This window comes from Dromaius novaehollandiae, chromosome 1 (assembly GCF_036370855.1).
Source record: "Dromaius novaehollandiae isolate bDroNov1 chromosome 1, bDroNov1.hap1, whole genome shotgun sequence".
Taxonomy (NCBI): Eukaryota; Metazoa; Chordata; class Aves; order Casuariiformes; family Dromaiidae; genus Dromaius; species Dromaius novaehollandiae.
Window position 1 is genome coordinate 181,006,046 of NC_088098.1, and position 21,561 is coordinate 181,027,606.

The following is a 21,561-nucleotide window of genomic DNA, read 5'->3' on the forward strand; positions in this document are numbered from 1 at the left end:
ACTTGTGTGTTGTAGGAAAAACTGGCATGCATTCCTTATAATTTTCTAAGATTATACATATTTTTATGACTAAAAGGTCTTTTTTTTTGTCTTGTAACCATAGCGTGTGCAACATATGCCTACATTTTATAGTATTATCCAATTTGGATTTAAGTCCACATGTACTGCACTGAAGACTTATCCATATGAATCTATCTAACTCTTCATAGCCCTGAAAAGTCTTTCTAACTGTTACTAATGGGTTTTCAATAATATTTAAATCCCATCTTTCACAACAAAAGCACAGGCTGTCTCCAAGGCTGCAAAAATCTAAATGGATTGGAAAATTGAATAGGTGAAAATGCATTGTATCTCTCCCTCTCAAACTTCTCTGTCCAGTTATATCTTGTTATTTTGAAATGAGGATAATCTAAAGTATTGAGGCAAAGTATTGGAATCTGCCATCCCAGGAAAAAAAAAAAAAAAAAAAAAAAAAACGGTCAAGGTTTTCTATTTTATAACTGAAGGTCTGAGCATCACATTTTCCATAACTGACATCTGTTCTATTTAAAGGAGAATGTCTATGGTGCTGAAGTAGACAAAACAATAAATGGCCTTTGTGGAGCTAAGGCATTTAATCAACTGCAACAGATGTTTACTTCAAGTATACTCCTGTACCACAAACATTACTGTTATCAAGAGGACAGTTTCAGACATCAACATCTTACAGAAAATGCAATTTTTCTTCCTTTTGTGAGGGATTAGAAGAAATGTGATATGTTTCTGTCACTGTATTCATGAAACTTTCCAGTGATGTTGACATTGGGAATGTGGCTCACTTTGGATAAATGAGAAGCTGAATGGTCCATAAACAGCAGTAATAGTTACTTTCTGGTATCAGGAGAAGAAAAGGTGTCCTGTAGCATTGCTATACCCAGTGAATAGGACATTGTCATGGAATAGGGAAAACACAGATTGGTTGGTCAACATTTACTGCTTGTATTAAATTTGAGTTCCTACGGGACTCAGAGCTTAGCTAAAAGCATAGGGTTTTTTTCTTCTATTACTCTCCTACCACTTGTCCTTCCTGTCTCTCTGAGCTCTAAGCCATTACATGGCTTATTGTACAATGCCTAAAACCACTGTACTGTATATCTCTGAGAATTACATTTTAAGTATGTTAATATTCATAGAAGAGAAATATGCTAATTGGGTCAGAGTAGAACCCCTTTGTATAGAAAATATTCTAAAGGTTAAATCTGATGTCTGTAAGAAAAGCTGTAGGAAGACAGGAGCCTGTTTGCTTACGTGAGTTAAAACTCAATGGGATCCTTTTTCTCCATAAAAAGATAAGCCAGATGTATTTTTTTCTGAAATGTTTGCTTGTAGTTCTAATTACTTTGCAATAGGAGTTCCCAATCAGCAGGCTTGCAACACATTTACTATAGAGCTTATTCCTAAAATAAGCATTGATGAAAGCTAATAAAATATCCCTTAACTTGTGGCATTCTTCTCTACACACCATGCTTGACATCCTTGAGAGCCTTCAGCCTGTGTTATCTACGTCTCTCCTCATACCAGACAATTTTTCAGTGTATCCAGCTTTTGGAGGTAAGTAAGAAAGGAAGTCTTAAGACAAACAACCTACAGTGGCAGCAACTTCTTACATTTAAATTAAGCTCAAGCATCCCTGCTGCAGCATTATGCTTTTGAATGGAATACATCTTTTCACAGCCTTAACTTAAGACAGCAATTCATTGCATTCAAGGCAAAGATTAAGCACTGCAGGAATGTCTCACTCTACACTTTTAACTAATAAATATCAGTTAAAGGCCCACATGAATATTTCACGAATTGCATATGCAAAAAAGGTCTTCAGAGCAGAAGGAGTAGAGAAATCAGTAGAAATGGAAAACAAAAGCACTTAGTGAATTACCTAATTAAATGGGCAAGAAACTCACAAGTGTAGAAAAAGTCTGTATACTGACATGACACAAAAGAAAACTTCTAATTTCCAGCAGAGATTTAAATGAAATGATGGGAAACACCTGTACTAAAACCTTGTTGCTTAAAGATCTGGCTAGTATTGAAGATACTACTAAACATATTAATAAACAGGAAAGACAAAGACAATATATCTGGTTTGAATTTCTTCAAAGGTATTTTTAATCTTCCTGCTTTGAAATCTAGGCTGAGAAGCTTATCTAACCCCTAACTCAAGTTAGAGAAGTTTTTGACTTGAATTCATTCTTCAAAGGTTTCTTACATGCTGTGAGGTTACACCCATATGACAGAATAAAAGAGGGACACAAGCTGATACCTGGCCAGAAGTCAAATGGAACAGAAAGATTTGAGCCCACTCTGTTAACCCACTCTACATAGCATATTTGTTTTGGACAGACCTAGTCAGAATATTCCAAAATGGAGACAGAAATAAAGCTAACAATTTAGTCAGACAGATGACCGAAGGTCTAGAGGTCAAGTTGACTCTTGACCCTCTTTTATTTAACAGTAGAGATATTGCCCTGAGATCTAACCAAGCATTTCAGAAATATTAACTCTGTAATAATAACTATTTTTTTAGTATTCAAGCTAGCTCTACCTAGGAAAAAATAAGGCATGTCTTGGGGGATACTTTGCTTAAGAGGCTTCTTCCAATAGACAGCAGGAAAAAGGCTGTATGAGGTTTGAGTTCTTCCATTCTATATGGCCCTACAATATGTCCCAGAAGGCTTTGCTCCCACAGATGCTTCCACAGACTCCCATAGCCTGAGCTTCTGACACCCCAGATGTTACTTCATCAATACAACCCCCTGATTGGCTATGTTGCAGCTATGTTACTTCAGATACTTTGAATTAAAAACAGCTATGCAGTGTTGACATAGCCTATCTGACCTCAAAGGAGCTAGCTCTAAGCAGTGTGAACATGAGCCATTCTGTACCCCATGGCCCTAGATACAAGGAGTTGCTCCGTGAGCAACATAAGGTATTCTGAAGAGTGTAAAATAGCTCTTTTAGCTAGTGCCATAGCACAGACAAGCACCGATTTCACATCCCAAGCCATTCACCTCCCAGGAGCAGGTCAGATCTTTATATTAGCAATGCTCAATCTTTACACTAGTCGGGAAAGCACTAGGACCAGCATGGTCGGAAAGGCAAGGCAGCTTTGAGGATTTATCTGAGTAAATGCTTTCATTGCATATTTCTTCTGAGCTAGTCACCCTTGCAACCCTTTAGAGTCATTAGAAGAAAGCAGTTCAATTAATCTGAAGAGATCTACTGTAGGATGTGATGAATCACTTTCTAGAAGAGCCTTTTTTCTCAACTGAGTATAGACAGATCCCATGTGGACTAACTCAGCTGTTAGCTGAGAAAATACTAACTTGTGGAATGAAAATAGAATAGACTCAGGCCATGTTGTAGAACGTTCAAGGCAAAATGGATTTTCCTGAATTATATTTTTTATGTCTTTGTGTTCAAATTATTTTTTTTCCATCTTTTTTCTAGTATCAGGAAAGTTGTAACCCATAACAGTAACTACAGACTGAATTTGGTAAACTTTGTTCATTACTGTATATCGGCAATATGGTTGCTAAGCTGGGTTTTTGAATATACTGTCCTGTTCTTTTCAGTATTCTTAAAGCTGGCATGTTATTAAGAAAGGACGTGTTTGTGCTATTTTCTTTTGTTTTATACTACAGGCCAAGTTTGAAAGATTGCATTTTACTATTCACAGTGAATATTCGATTCCAGAAAATATTTCTGATACTCAAGTACCTTTTGGACTAGAAGATTTTTTATTGGTAACCATTGTATTTATTAATTAGGTGGAGATGGCAATACTTGTTATTATTATTAAAGCTAACCATCACATATAATTTCAGTTATTTTTAACTTTGCTGAGCTTCATTCTTTGGACTGACATTTTCCATGCCAAGTATTTGCCTTAGGCTGGATTTTTGGAACATTTGTACCAAAAGAGATCTAAGAAAGAGAAGAAAAATCTCCTACCACCTTTTCATTGAGAAGTTCTCAGCCAAGAAGCTGACATAAAAGAAAACCAGGACTGAGACACATAGCCCAGAAAGAAACTGGGACTGAACAGGGTCTGGGAGCAGGGAACAAGAGAAATGTTGCTTGATTTTTTTGACTTTCTGAAATGTGCTTTCTGATGTTTTCCATTTTTAAATTTTTTTTTTTTTAGTGGACTTTCTGAAAATGAATGCAGTGACGAATTTTTTGATGGGTTTGTTATGTTATGTAGTTATACTTCTGATAAAATGTTTTCCTATATCAGTAGCACAGAGGACGCATGAGCACTAATTTAGACTCTTATATACCTAAATCAATGAATAACCTTAAACCAGAATAGCTGAACCTGATTGTGTCGCGGCCCGAAAGGAGTCCTTCAGGATGACCTCCCTCCCCTTGGGGCCAAACGACCAAGTTCGTGATGCCCTTGGACTGAATTAAGGTGAAACGACACCAGCCAACCGGTTTTAAGATTTATTAACACAAAGATAAGGCATGTGGTCAAATAGGATAATTCAATGGCGAATACTGCAACTAGCTAGACAAAAACAGATCTTACCAACATTCAACAAAAGAGAGGGGGAAAGAGAGAGAGAGAGAGAGAGAGAAAGATATCACCACCCGTGGATCCAGCGGCGTCCTGTTGGTCGTCTTCCTTTGGGAGTCTCGGCAGTGGGGGGGCTCCCGTCTGGTGGTAGGTGGGTCCTCTTCACCCTGGGTGTAAGTTTTGGTGGTGTGCGTGCAGTAATTACAACTCGAGTTGGGTCCGACCCTAGGTTAGCTCAGAATGACACGCGTGCAGTGGTTACAGCTCGAGTTGGGTACCTCCAAAGAGGGACCCTGAACAAAGAGATCCCTGGGCAATTATAGCTTTTTCAAATTAAGTTTCCCACCCCCCCACGTGGTAGTTCAGACCAATAGTAATTTTTGAGTCTGGGGTCTCCTGCTCCTTATTGGATCTCATCGTTGTTCCTAGGCAGGCTGTTTCTTTTCTCCCTTATCTTTTCTGTTGCAGTTTCTGCAGACAGGTGTGTCTTCCATCCTATAGGTGTGTCTTCCTTCCTCGGGTCCCACCATCATCTCTCAAGGTCTTGACAAAGAGGTGGTAACTCCAGCAATTAGCACTGTTTCAGCAGTGCACAGGAATGCAAATTGCTGGTAACTCCCTTATCGTTCCCGCCTGCACCAGCTCTGGGGCCCTTTCTCACCAAACTAGGGAGTGTGGCCTAAGGCTTCAGCAAATTTAGCCACTCATGCCAAGCAAGTTTTATAGAAGTTGTGCTAAAAACGGATCCCAAAGTCTCTGCCCGACTGTGGTCTCGTTCAGTGCAGGCTCGGTGTGTTCCGGGTGGTCGCAGGGAGACCATCTCGGGGGTCGCAGCAGCCCAGTCCTGTTTCCGCCAGGGACAGATGGCTTGTTCGGGGTTACAGCCTGCCTGCACCCCATGCACCAAGAAATGTTTAAGGCAAAAAATTCATTCATCTGTCCGCCACAGATTGCTATGGATAGAGTGATCTGCAGTTGGTTTATATGGCAAACTGCTGTAAGTAAATAGATTCAGTATTACTATAATGTTAGTAAAGTAAGTATTAGTATGCTGGTATTTATTGTAACTTAAAACACCAGGGAAGCAGCCCTGAAAATGCTTTTAAACTTGGTAAAGGTAAAAGCAACTGTGAATTATACTTTTAATTTACCAAGATATTGTTCCAGGATAATTTTCCATGGATCATGAACATATGTTAAGTTATGTTCCAGAGACAGTGAAATCTATTTAGATTAATTACTAGACCTCAGCAAGCTTAAGGAACACAAAAGAATCTTCATCTGATAAAATAAAGTGGTTAATGTGGTTTCATAAAACTACAATACAGAGCACACTATCAAAGTTGGAGAGTAGAGATTGGATTTCAGCAAATGAAGCTAATACTTCCTCAGCTTAGCGTCGTTATTCAAAGATATCTTCAGGAGGATTTTTAGTTTGTGATAATGCCTCATTGTAGGAAAATGAGTGGATTGCAGTATTTAGGTTTCTTATGTATGAGATAGCAACAAAATCCAAAAATCAAATCTCATTTTTATCAGAACTAGTTCTAAAATTACAATCTTTCATTTTTTTATTATAGTTCATTGTTACAGCTGGACACATTCACTACGAGTTCAGTATTAGAACTACATCTGCTTTGAAATTAATGAGCCAGAATGATGCTCAGACCTTACAAGGTTAATTTAAGCTTGTCCTACCCTGTGTTTTCCTGGAGTTTTACACTATACAAATTGCAGGTGATGATGTGAAGCTGACAGAAAACCACAAGTCATGAAGCCAGGTCACAGTTAGGGAACAGAAATTAGAATAGCTGATGATCAGAAGAAATGTCCCTAGCTCGTCTTTCTCAGCAATTCATGCAACTTTTCTTCTTTCTAATGCAGGCTTCTCCAGGATGTCTGCTTTTATCTCTTCTATGAGATTATTGGAGACATAAACTCCTTTAGAGCTAAAAAGAAAAAATATGTATGTATATATCTGGGTTAAGATTTCCCAAAAAGAAGGGGGGAAAAAAGGGAAAAAATGAAGAAAGAAAAAGAGAAAAGAGGAAACTTTATGGTGCCTTAAGCTCTGAATTGGATTCCCACTGACTAAAGTGAAGTGCCCTAATATACTTTCTTCTCCATATAGATGATTCATTACATAATCATGTTTCATTTGAAAATAGATATTGTAAAAGTAATTTTTCTGTCGTTCTGCATTAGAATTAACTTTGCAGACAAGAGACCCACAGGAAAAAAAAAGAAAAAAGAGAAAAAAGAGAAAAAACATAAGTCTCAAGCAGTAACAAGTCAGGTAAAATGCCTTTGATTTCAGTAGAACTTCTACTGGTACCAGTAAAGAACGGACCTATTCCTAGTGCACTTGTGAAATATTTCAGTCACAGTCACATAGTGTTGAGGTTGGAATGGACCTCTGGAGATCATCTAGTCCAATCCCCCTGCCCAAGCAGGGTCACCTAGAGCATGTTGCACAGGATAACATCCAGGCAGGTACTGAATATCTCCAGAGAAGGAGGCTCCACAGCCTCTCTGGACAACCTATTCCAGCACTCTGTCACCCTCACAGTAAAGAAGTTTTTCCTCATGTTCAGATGGACCTTCCTGTGTTTCAGTTTGTGCCCATTGCATCTTGCCCTGTCACTGGGCTCCACTGAAAATAATCTGGCCCCATCCTCTTGGCACCCTCCCTTAAGATATTTGTATACATTTATAAGATTTCCTCCCATTCTTCTCTTCTCCAGGCTAAACAGGTCCAGCTCTCTCAGCCTTTCCTCATGAGAGAGATGCCTAATCACCTTCGTAACCCTACGCTGGACTCGCTCCAGTAGCTCCATGTCTCTCTTGTACTGGGGAGCCCAGAATTGGACACAGTACTCCAGATGTGGCCTCATCAGAGCTGAGTAGAGAGGGAGGATAACCTCCCTCAACCTGCTGGCAACTCTGACAACACACTGTAGTTATATTTACCTCTTCCTGTATGTGTTTCATAGCAGAAACATAGTATTTTAAGAGAATTTTGAAAGATTCTTTCTCACAATATTTTAACCACACAGTATAATGCAGTGTCATATGTGTATGTATAAAATTCATAGATGTAGATGTAAATTCAATATATTTAGCAACATGGAAAATATAAAGTATTATTATAAGGTGCATCCTGAATTTTTTTCATATCTGCGAAGGAAAGTGAAGAAAAGCTGACATTATTTAAGCTAACAAGCCATTCGGAGAGTTTGCCTGCATCTGTCTTCATTAAACATTACTTAATGTTGTTACTTTTAAATCATATTCATTTGTATGTAAAGTGCTGCGGTGGCAAAGATAGTGTTGGTGAGCCTTTTTCACACTGTGTGCCAGTATTTCTTTACCCCCATCTGCTCCTTATACAACCTTATCTCCTTATGCTCCTTACAGCCTCTAAGCAACATCCTTATCTTTCAGCTGATGCTTTGAACTCTTGCTGTAGCCACTGCTTGCTGGACAGTGTGAGCAGCAACAGCTCTACAGCAGCCAAAAGACAGCTGATATCTCCAGTTCTGGTTGCACACCATTTTCAATGGCAATACATGTCACAAGTTCACCATCCCTATCCTACGATCAGTTCTGGGAGATTTATGCCAGTGCAGGCCTAAAATCCCTAAGGCCCTTCCTTCTGTATTACAGACACATAATCCCTTTCCTTCATCAGTATGGAACAAATGGTTGCCCCTGCTGTGCTCCTTTAATTCCCCAGGCCAGTGCAGGAGATGAGAGCAAATTTCAAAGTCTTCACAGTGTGCTGCTGCTGGATGTGGAGACGAGTAGGATTGGTCAAGCTCTTTGCTTCTCTGTGTGAGAGATGAAATCTTCCTGTGTATCTCTCCCTTCCTATAAGCATATTTAAATAACAGTTTTATAAGTGAAGCTCATGCAACTAAACCATATAAAGGGAGAATGAGATAGATGGAATTGCCATGTGCAAGCTGTAAGCTATATCATGGCTGTAACTCTTACATACATACCTTGCAAGTGTCTTTTAACCTCTGGGATGACCTGTTTCAAACTCAGAGTCTATACCTTCATTATCTCTTCCTGTTTTTTTTTTTTTTTTTTTTTTTTTTTTTTTTTTTTGCAGCGTGGTATTCAGTTCACTACATGCCAGAGCATGTCCTACGCAGCTCACAAGTGGTGTCTGTAGTGGGAGAGGCCAGCTCTCCGTTTTGCATAGATCAACTAATTTACCAGTACAAGCCAGGATGCACTCATCAGATTTGCCCTAAAAGCAAAATCCCTTTTCCCTCTCTGGCTTCTCTTTTCAGCCTAGAAATTCATGAGAATGATGCAAGGGACTAGATGCCTATTATTTGTTATTAATTATTGAAGCATAAGGCTAGATGCAGTAGTTTCTTACTTTCTCTCTTTCTCCCACTGGAGTTGCTTAGCTGAGCTGTGTTACATGCTGTAGTCCTGCAAAAGTTTCTATAGCTGCTCAGCATTCAGGAGAGAGGAGACAGAACCATAGGAGGGATCTGTAGAAGTGGGAGAACAGTTCTGCCACATGGCCTCCTTGTGCAATCACTGTCATAGAGTGGAGCTGTCTGCTGCGTTGTACCTTGGCTGACCTGTAGAAACCAGTCAGTGCATATTTCATATCTATGCCTAGAATATTCTATGTCATGTAGTCAGTACTCTGACATTAGGTACAATTTGGAGCTAATTTTATTTTATATGCTATGAATCCACAAACTATATATATTTTTTTTCCTGTTAATATAGAAGGAGCTCTTGGAAGTGATTTCCTAAATGCCTGGCAACTCTGCAACTCTTTACAATAGAGCAAATGTATTGCTGAATGCCGCCTTCTTCTTTTTTTTCAACAGCACTTGTTTTGTCATCGTTATTCCTTGAAGGATTGTACAGGCACACCCTTGTGTGTCATCTCACTTAATAAGAAGAACATATGGTTTCCATGTCCCTAAAGGTTTCAAGGGTATAGTCAAAAGGCTTTCATTCAGTGCACCAATTTCTGCTTTGATATTGTGCTTGGTATGCCTTATGCACACAAAAGATTTTCTTAAACAGCCCTTTGTGCAAAAGATTGAAGTGTTTTTTGTTGTTCTAGTTTTCATGCAGGGAACTGTTTTTCATTTCAAAGATGTCACAACAACATAAAATTGATTTATTTATGCCAAAAGACATTGTATTTCCTATAAGCAATTATGGAAGCAATAAAATTTAAGACAAAGAGCTGTGAGTGCCTGGGAAAACTCATGTGTCAGCCAAGTTTTTCTTTTCAAAAAGAAAAAAAATAGAATTTCCACTAGCAAATGATAGTGGAGCTTAATTAAAGTCAAATGGAGAAAAAAGTCTTTATATAAAAAGTAATGTGTTTGGAGTAAACTAATTACAATCTATGGAGAGGCAAGGATGAGATTCAGGCATGAAATAAGAATGCTTATCCCATTGACAGCATCACCCTTACAACAAAAATAAACCTTTAATCCAACATAGAAGTCTACCCTCATTATAAGGATATGATATCGTTTATCTTCTATGATATAGAGCTTATTTCCCATGTCTAAATACCAATGTAAGAAGCATACCAAAGAAAATGGCATATGAGGAGAATATGTTGCAGAGTGGCCTAGAACAGTGAATGAAACTCCCGGAATGTCCCTTGTGCTGCAGATCTCAATTACTGAACGAATACTTGTCCAAATTTTGATCTCACACATATCTTCTGCCATTCCAGGAGAACTAAAGGCCAAATATTATTTTACAGTAGGTTTTCAAAAGTATAAATGAAAAAATAATCAGACACGCTCATTGACTTCATCTGAAACCTTAGATCTGTTCTTGTATTGTTTGCACTTCACACAAGCATTTCTGCCTGCTAGTAACTTACCTCAGTTCTCACAGGTATAGATGATGAGCTAGGTTTCAGACTGTGAAGAACGAAATTGCTCATAAATGCCTCCAAGGACAGATTTCATTAACCACGTTTCTAAAATCCTCTAGAAATGCTGCATCCTCACATTTAGACTCAAAAAACAGTCTCCATTTATTCCCTCTTCCTCAGTCCCAGAGATCCTGCAATTTTCATTGTTTTTCTTATTGAATCTAATTGAAGATATTGACTCTGAATCTGGGTCTGCTCACCTGTATTCAGTGTGTGTCAACCTATTTCTGGTAAGAAGCAGTGGCGGGAACATTGCAGTATGCACAGTACTTCCTTACGACATATGGTATCAAACTGATAATAAATTCAATTGCTTGCTTATTTAACACCTCAAGTTTTCTCTCTTCCATTGATATCAGTGTGGAGAAGGTGGAATAAAACCATAACTCTTAATTGGGGAATATTTTAATGTTTTTACTGCATCGGGGCTTCAGAATCACATTTTGCTAAAATCTATTTAATGACATTGTGATTTGTAATGGCAGTTTAAAAAAAAAAAAAAAAAAACTCTTTCTAATACCCACCTTTAAAATTGTCATAATAAATAACCATCACAGTCTTTTAACTTTTATTTTTCACTTTTTACAGTAATTGAACTGCACCGAACAATAAATCACTATATTCAATCAGCTTTATGAGGCTGTACTCTTCTTCCATCAGCAGGTTCCATTAACCAGGAAATCATTATTTTATATCATATTGCTTTTTCCATCTGAAATATTATCAGTCTTATACGTGCCCCCCTCCAAATGTTTACAATACTATAAGTGAATAGTTTGAAGGCCTTACTACAGAACAGAGGGCACAAATAAGAATAAAGCAGAGAATAACTTTGTCCATATATATACTCTTTCTGTCTGCTCTTGAATTTGTTACATTTCAGAAGTAAAATAACTTAGTTTCATAACTAACTATTTGACAAATAGATTTAAAGTCAAATAGTAGGCCAAATGCTATGCCTGTCTGCACCAGTAAATATCAAGAGCAAAATCTCAGTGATTTCCCTAATCACTAAGATTAGGGAATCACAGCTCAGATATACTGCCTATATCATTTTCTGGTCACAGTCCATTCATTTAATATCATTTATGCACAAAAACAGCTGAGAATAAATTCATCATCAGTTGACTGCAGCATTATGTTCCTTCTGCACTCCCATAGAAAAGAGGGAAAGGAAAATTATCAAAAAAGCACACCACACTGTATATTTTCTAATACATACTTAAAAGCAAGTCAGATCCGGACAGTATGGGGCATACTATCTCCATAGAACAAAAGCATAATAATCAGATTTCTAATGATCTCTCCTTCCCCACATTGAATTTGCAACAGAAAATAAGAATTCTAAATTTAATTCTTTTTTTTTTAAACCCAAGCTCTCTGAGTTAGTAACATTTTGCTCATGGCTCACACAGATAAAAATTAGTATACCAGGTGGCATGTGCGGGAGAATGGGGCTACTAACTTCATTAAATACAGATATGCATGGCTGCAAGTGAGTGAAGCTTTTTGTCCTTCTCTTCCTGCTTTCACCAACTGCAGTAAAATTGGCTTTAAACTGATATACCCTCCTGTACAGCAATAGCTTCGATGTAAGTGATGGAAATAAGTAGCTACAAAAAGAACAATTTCACATCCCAGGGGTAAAGCAGCAGTTAACTTCTCTCTGTCTTGCTGAACTCTGGCAAAAAGGCCGAACGAAGTCGTCAGAACTCGTAAGCTGACTGCACATAGCCCCATAAACTCACTCTGCATTATAAGTTTGATTGTGCTCATTAGGACTTGCACAAAAACATTATCTAAACAAATTTGCAGACAGTGCACCAGAAACTGATTGAAAATTCAAACCTAGTGTCACCATGTGAGCTTTAAGAGCTGCTGAAATGAAAGAAAATGTTAGCATTAGAGCTCCAGGACCTCTTCATGAATTGGTTTCTACATGGTGAGGGTATCTGTGAGGTGTACCTTCAAGGAAGGCCTGAGTGATGCATAACAGGGTGAGATGTATGAGGGGCTGGGGCAGAAGAACTCACTGAACACAGAACTAAACACGTTATATAGTGGTCAGAGGGAACGGCTTTTGAAGTCAGTTGTTAGGGGAAAAAGCCACATTCTAGGTTTCTTGAAAATACAGTCTTTCCTCCTCTTCTTAGCACGCTGTACTGCATGAGTGGTACAGAGGGCCACAAAAACAAAGAAGCAAACAAAGATAAAATGTTGGCAGGCAGTGTGGACTGCATGGAAAGGAAAGGCTTGTTTCCCTATAAGAAAAGTGAAGCAGGAGCACACCTTGCTCTGCTCCAGAAAACTTGCTCAGACTGAGGATCTGAACTCAGTCAAGCTCAGCAAGAAAAGTATTTAAGGAAAACACAAGACTTTGTGTCTCCTGAAAGGAAAAACTCCTTCTAAATCCAAGAAAAACTGAACTGTCTTGTCAGCACAGCTTGCAGATGGAAAAAAAGTACATTTTCTGGGAGGGAGCTCTTGTTTCTGCTTTATTGACTGAAAGGAGCCTTGCAGACATATAGCAGAAAAAAAGCTACTCATAAACCACCAGCTTAGTGAAGGTTAGCATGTTTATCTGGAAATTGGCAAAGAGGAGATGTCTACAGTCTTAGATCCATACCATTGTAACCTGAAGCTGAAGCCTGTAAGAATGAGTGTTATAACTTTTTCCTCTCAGTGGCTTATCCTAAAGTTTTGGAGATTGATACTATAGTCTTTGGGTGGTTTCCACGTCCACACTGCAAAGGAGAAAACACAGCGCTGCCTTTGACTTACTTTTATCAACAACAGGCTGATTATTTTTATTAAAGTGGATGTTAAAAGTGAGGAATGCCATGTCTTTCAAGTGGCAGCATGATCAAACCTAAACATTCATAAATCAGAAATTAAAAAAAAAAAAATCCAAAACAGGATTAAGTTATTTTCTTCAGTATCTACATAATAATATCAGGTTTCATTATTCTTGCAACTATAAAGGCACTTTTAGTGACTATAATTATGATTTGGTTGTTCAAGTACATTAAAAATGAAGTTCAGCTCTAGATTCCAACACTTAGCTAAACACCTCAGATAAAGTCAGTGGACATCATAGGCTCACTTCAGTTGCCATACTAGAGATGTCCGCCACCATCTGAGACACACTAGGCTATGACTAGATATGTCACCTGGCTTCCAGTTGACACAGTTATGTGGACACAGCTCTGCTGTAGGTCCTGCATCATTAGATATCCTGCCACATAAAACATCTAGCTGATGTGTATTTCTATAGTGTAGCTACCTGAAGTTAGATGTCTGAATCTAGCTCTGAATCCCCCATCGTGACAAATCACAGGAGCTGGCAACCCAAAGGCAATTTCAGTTGCTGCTCTAAACATGTATTCTCAGCAATGTCAAAATTCTACCTGTGCATGAACTAATATCCCCAGATACTGCATCTATATGCACTAGGTAGTCCTAGTTACAAATACACAGTGCAACTCTGGGAGAAGAAAATTTGCTTATAGAATAAGATATCCAAAACTGTGATAAGAAGAAGGAGGTTTGGATGTTTCATCTGAAGTGAGACAGCTCAGTGCTAGACAGTCTTTTGAGAACTACTGCATTGATAGGGCAAGGGAAACCTTTCATGGTAACTCACTTCAGTTACTCTAAGTTATTAGTATGATATCATGAAAATTTGCCCTATATCATAAGCTGTTATGCAGACTGTAAACTGTCTAAATGTTGACTCTAGTGCCCTGCACAAGTTTTCTGTCCTTTTCCAAGTTGCTTAGTACTCTAGCAATTGAAAGAATAAATAATCAAAGAACATATGAGTTAGAATACAAAAGTAAAATTATCGACACTTGATTTCATGGAAAGTAGGTATTTATTTTACAAATGAAGAATTTGTAAAAATAATGAAAAGAAAAGCAAAATAGTAGTGCTATAGCTTCACTATTGAAACAAAACTGTATATTTATGCTATTTAGAGGGAATTGTCCCAAAGGCTACATTGAAAACTAGACTTGATTTCCATTAGTGATCATGATACCTGAATTTAAATATCAGCATCTGATCAAAGGGTGGGATTCAGGTGCCTAAACATAGGCATCAGCTGCAATTTTAAATGCCTGCCCTAGTGTATCTGGTAGGGCCTCAGCCTGTGCTCCAGAAGATCACAGGAGCATAGGCAGCTGATAAGCAGTACTTACCAGAAGTGCTATTTATGCCTAAACATAGGTGTCTAGTACAATTTTAGATCTCCTCAAGTATCTAAGACATCCATTTCAGTTGGCAGATACAGCACAGGTTCTACAGATGATTCATGGCCTTCTGATGCAGTATTTAGAAACTGGGCAAGATACACTGTAGTATCTCAAATGTTTAAGCAAATGAATCTCATCCATCACAGCTATTAGCTCAACCACTGTCAAGGCTCCAAAGGCAATGCATTGACTAGCTTTCCACTGAGTGTGATAAGAGCTTTGACTTCCAGCTACCATAAACAGCCACATTCTGGAAACAATTTTTGATGTCCTAGGGTAACTTCAGTGGCCTAAAAATAATCACCTACTGTCATTTTAGGTACTGAGGTGCACCTGTAGCCTAACCTCAGATCGAGAAGGATGCAGATCTTCCATAAGTCCTTTGCCATATCTTCCAGCCCAATGAAGGGCAGTAGAATGGCACTAGGTACCTATGTTTAGATAACTGAACACAACCTTTAATCTCCATCTGAATTTCACCTTTTGTTCCATGGGAAACCCATGCCTAGACATCATGTCCAGGTGCTTCTTGCAGGTAGTATGCAAGCTGTCTGGGGAGAAGCCAAAGAAATTGTGAGGCAGGCAGGTATCCACGGCTGCTCTGAGACCCTTTTAGTGAAGTATGGACATAGTAACTGATCTCATAATATTTTCACTCAAAATCTTAAGGTATATTCTCTTACCTGGAGAGGAATTATCAGGTCTGATATAATTCAGAGAGTATATCGGGAAAGTCTCTATTGCAGGACAGTCCACTTCAAAGTCTAACTTAAAAACTTTAGGATCAGAATTTATAGGACATTCTATGTTTAAAAGGGATTACTTGTTTTCTGGTTTGGGGGGGAGGGGTTAAACTTAAAATTTGGCAAGAGTGGAAGGTCTTGTGATCTGACTAAAGGGTTCAGTTTTCATCTGTGCAGAAGAAAGTTGTCGTTAATAGAGAGCTTTCATTGCTTATTCTTTTCAATGGTATTGATTTCTTTTAGCCTCTCTACTGTGAATACAACCCAGTGACTGAGTCATAATTACAGCACATGTAATGAAAAAGAGCAAGCATAAACCAGTAAGCTGGGCAAAAAGCCACCTATCTTTCAAATGTTCTATCCCAACTTTTTTTCAGTCTTCATAGGTTATTCTGGTTCATGAAGCTAACCTTAGTTAGAGGAGCATAAAAAACATCTGAAATTGGCCTCTACTGTGATTTCTGTTCTTACCAGGAACAGTACTTTTCAAAGGAAAAGAGCTACAATAAAACTCTCAGGAACAGAAGACTGCGGAGGCTAAAGTTCTACTCATGTCATTTTAAGAGAGTAGTGAGCCCACAGCAAGTTCAGGCACCTTGAAAGCTACAAAACCTTCTCAGGCTTCTTAAAGATTCAATCCTAAGGAAAACTATTAAAACAGAAAAAGTGAGCACTTCTTTGTATTTCGCCATTTTGATCCACTTCATCCTAAAAAGATCTCTTTGGGTAAAAGCAATCTTTTGAAACTAAAACTCTTTTATTTCAGTTAAGCCAGGACTATTCTCAAAACAATACACTTTATGTATGCTTTTTAGCTGAAGATGACACTGTTAAGAAAAACTTTAGAGATTGATGGCTAAATATACCTCCATTTTAGTTTTGATGAACTTGTAAAAACCTACTTTTATCTAAAATTATCTGTTCCTCATCAGTCTTTCAAGGAATTTTAATTGAAACATAACACACTTGGCCACTGGATCCAATCAGAAACCATCTGATTGTAACCCAAAATTAGCACCCTTGGACAAATGCCATTGAATCACACAAAAACTATCAATGTGACATGGGGACAGTGATGTCTTTCTAGAGAAATAAATTCTGCAGAGTATGGCTGTTCTTCGTTCACTTTAATAACACAGGCAGTGTTCTTGTACTCCAAAAAGAAGGGTACAATGTTCATCATTGCTAAGAGACAGTAAAGTAAGGCATTTACTCCTATGCTTCTTATAAAAGAAGATTAATATTTTATACAGTTTTAACACATATAGTGGCAGTATTATCTGTAATCCAGTAGAACAAAATAATCTTGTATTTGCAACATAAAGATAATAGAAGAGAGATTAAAGTTATCAGTCCTTTATGCAAAGTTTAGATATAGCTTGTTAATTCCAAGAAGGTTTTTTTAAGTACTATGAATAAAGATATTTGAGAACCAAGAAAGAAAATTAAAAAATTAATGTCAGTCATTAAAATAGAAGAAAATTTAAAAATAAAAATTAATTACCATAATAACTCTTAGGAGCTTAGCAACTATTTAAGTGTCATTGTGGCAATATCTTTTTGAACAGAGTATCTACAAGTTTCAGAACCTACAAGAAGACTTTGTAAATAAGAAGGACATTTTCAGATTCCAGCTGAGCTCGTTTGTTTATTGTCACACACTGTACTGTTTTTCTCTTCATGAACAAACATATTTCATCATGAAGAACAATATAATAAAATTTTCATGAGTCCCTGGTCTATAATGGAAAGTTGTAGCCCGTTCAGGATTGTGGCACTTGTGCCATTGAAAGGCAGGCCAATATTTGAAAATAATCTTGCAATTAAATAATTTAACTGATTTAACCTTATTTCTATGTATTGCTTTTTTTAAGAAAAGGATCATATTAGGAAGATTAATGGTTACTTATTCCATTTATTTTGTATTCTTATACATCTATATACTTTTTTTCTTTTTTATCATATATTTGTACAGTTCTTGTTTCATTTACTAAAACATAGTGGGATTTAAATATAAGTAGGGGAATATTTCAGCCCCAAAGGCTGAAATAAAACAGAACATACATCCTGGAGCACTATTGACTGATGAAATAAGTTGAGGGAATTAATAAACAGTAGAGTTTTCATAAGGAATTTGACAGATAGAGGTGTTCTACCCATTTTAGAAGAAAGAGCATATCCCTAACGCAAGGAATACTGTAGTGAAGGGATGAAGCTGAAAGTTGTCTAAAACTGAGTAGATTAAAGGGAGTAAGAAAGAAGAAAGGAGTAAGAAGTACCCCTCCACACGCATAGCTTTTTATGGGTAATACTCAAGGAGGTATAATGTATTGTCAGATGCAAAGGGGTATATTGTTCAAACAGTTGTGTGTATGAGCGAGAACAATGCAAGTGAACCATTTCCTCATTCCTGCACTACAATTTAGGGAATTGTCACTAGTGACTATGGTAAAACACAATACTAACTATATATCAAATAATCTGTCAGATAAAACAATTGTTTTCAATGCAGTTGCATTAGGGAAAAAATTATCAATGCCCAGTGAATTTTGTTTGCTTCTTTCTATTCATGAAATGACATCTTAAAAAATCACTGTATTTCAACTTTAGCTAAAGAAAGAATTTTGGGGGTCAGACTCAAAACTTGCATTCAGTAAAAATTTACATTCACTGGATTGTCTAGTAGCTATTTGAATCTGTAAGGAGTCCAACTAATCACAGATCGAAGGATTTTTGTAAGTGAAGTATTGATACCTAAACATTTTGAATGCTGATTCGTCTATCCATTGTTTATTATTATTGTTGTTGTTGTGCCAAGAATCAGTCCCAAAACTTTCAAGGCAGTATAATGAACTATTCAATATTAACAAGAAAACATGAATTCATTGTTCATTTATGTTCTGCACTCCCACTGACTGTATAATATGACAGTGAATGTTCTGTATTTGTTACTTTTAAATGTATCCATGTATTTTAATCCTTTTGTGGGGCATTTTTGCTTGCTTTACATGTGAATAAAATTGCCATTTGACCTGTAAGTATTCTCCAATCTTCCTAATGACAGCAATTTTGGAATTTTACTGCAGCAATTTAGAAATTTTGAGGCCATTATAGCACAACACAATATTCAATTTAGACAGCTTGCTTTTGTTGTTTTAAGAAGCCAGTTATCTTTTTATTCCCTAAGGGAGACTCATAGGAAGATGTTTAAACTATCAAATATAATTAAGGTAAATGGTTTTGCATCATGCAGTGCACAAAATACAGATCTTCCTATTAAACAACCCACCAAGAAGTTAAACAAATAATTTGATCAAAATATGAAAATACCCAGGGATATTCCCATCTTTGTTTCTCTCTCTGTGTCTGTCTCTCTACCCCTCTCTTGGCCTGTTTGTGCAGAGCTGACAAGAACATTCTTTTTTTTTTTTTAGTTCTGTCTGCCTAATTATTTTGTCTGAAGCTTTAGAGGGTTTAAGAAGTGCATAGGCCTTTTGCTAAGTTTATTCTCAATAGTGAATTTCACCTTCTTCATCTGGGAAAATAAATATGAAAATTAAATGCTGAGGTTAGTAGATGCAATTTGATTGATTTCAATGAAACCATTCGATTTCAATGGTTTCATTGATTTCAATGAGCCATTAATATGGCTCAAACCTTAATTCTGGCAATTTAATTTGATATTTGTGTTGAAAGAGAGTTTTTAATCATTTGCAAATGTTTAAGTACTGTCATGCAAAACCTCCAGATGGTACTAGCATTTGTGTGTCTGCCAAAAATCACACCAGCCTTTTAACAACACAGGATATATCTGTGGCTACAGAAGTACTGCTATGTCCTGTTTCCTGCAAAAACATTTTCTAGAGATAAAAACTGTTACTTCACTTCTGAAAAAGTACACTTTTAGTCTTTAAAAATCACTATGCCTTTGACCATCTTCTCTGAAGTCACTATGGAAAGGGAAGAAGAAAAGGAAATGCTTTTTCTCCTGTTTTCTTATGAAGTGTGATGGCCAAAATTTTTCTCCCTCCAAAAAATGTTCATCAACCAGTCTGCTGCAGCAGTTACAATAAATGAAAACTTGGATGCTCTGCCTGAAACCGTCTGCCCTGTTTGTTTTGTGCAAAAGAAGGGAATCCCTGTGAACTAGTAAGATCCTTATTGCTGTATTTCATTTCTGCTACCCACGAAAGATGCATAAACGTGATAAGATGCTGTTAAGTGGTTTGAGAGCAGATATTCAAGATTCTTTTTTCTGAGTCTCTGCTGCTCACTGGAGATTTTGCTCCTTTCTTGACAGCAGTCCAATTCTTTTGTGTTAAAGTTAGTCGAAGACTTCCATTTGACTGAATCAGGCTTGGAGTGAATAGCCTGCTGGCCTAGGTTACGTCTTTACTGCGGAGTTGGCTTCTGTTGTATAAATACTTAAGTTAATTCTTCTCAAGTTTTCATAAGTCAGCTGAGGTCAGTCACCCTGCAGAACAAGACTACTACAGTCTACCAACTACAGTCTACAAATGCACAACTATATTCTGCAATTATGGACTAAAAATATTGGTGTTAGTAACACAGAGTATTCACCTCTCCCTTCCCTAACTATGTGGGTAATTACAACACACTCCAGTTGCTACCCCGACCATGAAAAAGGCCTGCTAGACTAAGTTTTAAACACAATTCAGCCAAGAAAAACATTGGCCTAACCTGTACTAGCACTGCAATGCACAAAAGACCTCCACAGCAAACCCCGAGAAGTATTTAAGTGCTGTATTTGTGTTTGGTTGTTTGAGACAGGCGATGTAGGACATAGATGGCATTTTTCTTTAAAACTTTATGATTATAGCACTCAAGGAAGGTAGATCAAGACCCATAGCTCTGCTTGGCTTTGTCTGGAAAAGAACCTGGAACTCCAGCATCCATAAAGAAGGAGCTCAGTCGACTCCAGCTATCGTCAGTGGTAACTCTCCCAGGCTTCTCTTTATGGTAAAACTATACATAGATACCTCACTCCTGGTTGGTACCTGGTTGGTAGTTCACCACCCGTAAAGCTTACTTCAGAAATTCAGTAAATGAGGAATCTCCTTCCATCTATGCATGGCAGGGCAGGGAGGGTGTCTAGGAGTCTAAATATGGAAAAAGGAATACATCCAGCAAAAGCTTTATTTGGAGAAATGCTATGCATTTCTGTGGAGGAAGTCAGATCATATTCTCATAATGGTCCAGTTTTAGAAGCCATTAAACCAGTGTTCTGTAGAAAGACTTGCAATTCGTTTTTTATATTTTATTTTTATTTTTTATGACACATCTCAGTGTAAACATAAATTTAAAGGTATAAAAAGAGAAAGGATAGAAAATACAGCACTTGGCAAACTATAAGAGACCATATACACTAAAGAGAGAAAGAAGAAACCTTTGAAGACTGTTTTTCTCAAAACTGGTATAGAGATACGTAATAATCTAAAAGTTATCTACCTATAGTTTTCTGATCCTAGGAAAGGAGATCAAAATAGTCTCATAGATATGATATTCTGCATATCACTGTGAAAGAAGAAAACAGGATGAAGATTCTTCCTTGATTTTTCTTGGCTTTTTTTTTTCCTTCACAGAAGTGACATGCATTTTCATTTCTTCAGAATAAAATAATGGAAGATGTCTGATATAGATCACACTTAACAGTTTCCTGTTGGTTCTAATTCTTTGTTTCAAGTCAATGATACATCAATAAATGCTTCAGTGAATGAGTTCTTTCTGCTACCATCAATCAAGGAATTTAATAGTCCCATTTCCTGCAAACATTTTATCTCTTTATCATTTGATGTTGCCTTGGAGGTAAAAAGAAAAAAACCATATTTTTTATATTATCAGGTAAAATTGAAAAATGAAAAGTTGTAACCATTACGCAAATAGAGTAAGACACTACACTGATCTTGTTTTGTTTGCTTTAGTCCTTGGGATAGCTTTACCACCAACACGGAAATCTTACTCCTTCAAACTATTCTACAAAGGAAACTATGCATTCAGATAATTGCTAGCTATCCACTGTGCTTAATAGTTTCAGGATTAGTAAAG

The 21,561-nt window shown here is 37.3% G+C and overlaps 1 long non-coding RNA gene across 2 annotated transcripts in view; it reads right to left on the reverse strand.

Moving 5' to 3' along the window:
- LOC112987958 (uncharacterized) overlaps positions 1 to 5,431 on the reverse strand; it is a 40,981-nt gene extending 35,550 nt beyond the window's left edge. For both annotated transcript variants that reach the window (XR_003260426.2, XR_010392140.1), the window contains exon 1: positions 4,633 to 5,431. This is a non-coding gene — a long non-coding RNA (uncharacterized LOC112987958). The remainder of the gene's footprint in view (positions 1 to 4,632) is intronic.
- Positions 5,432 to 21,561: the final 16,130 nt, after the last annotated feature.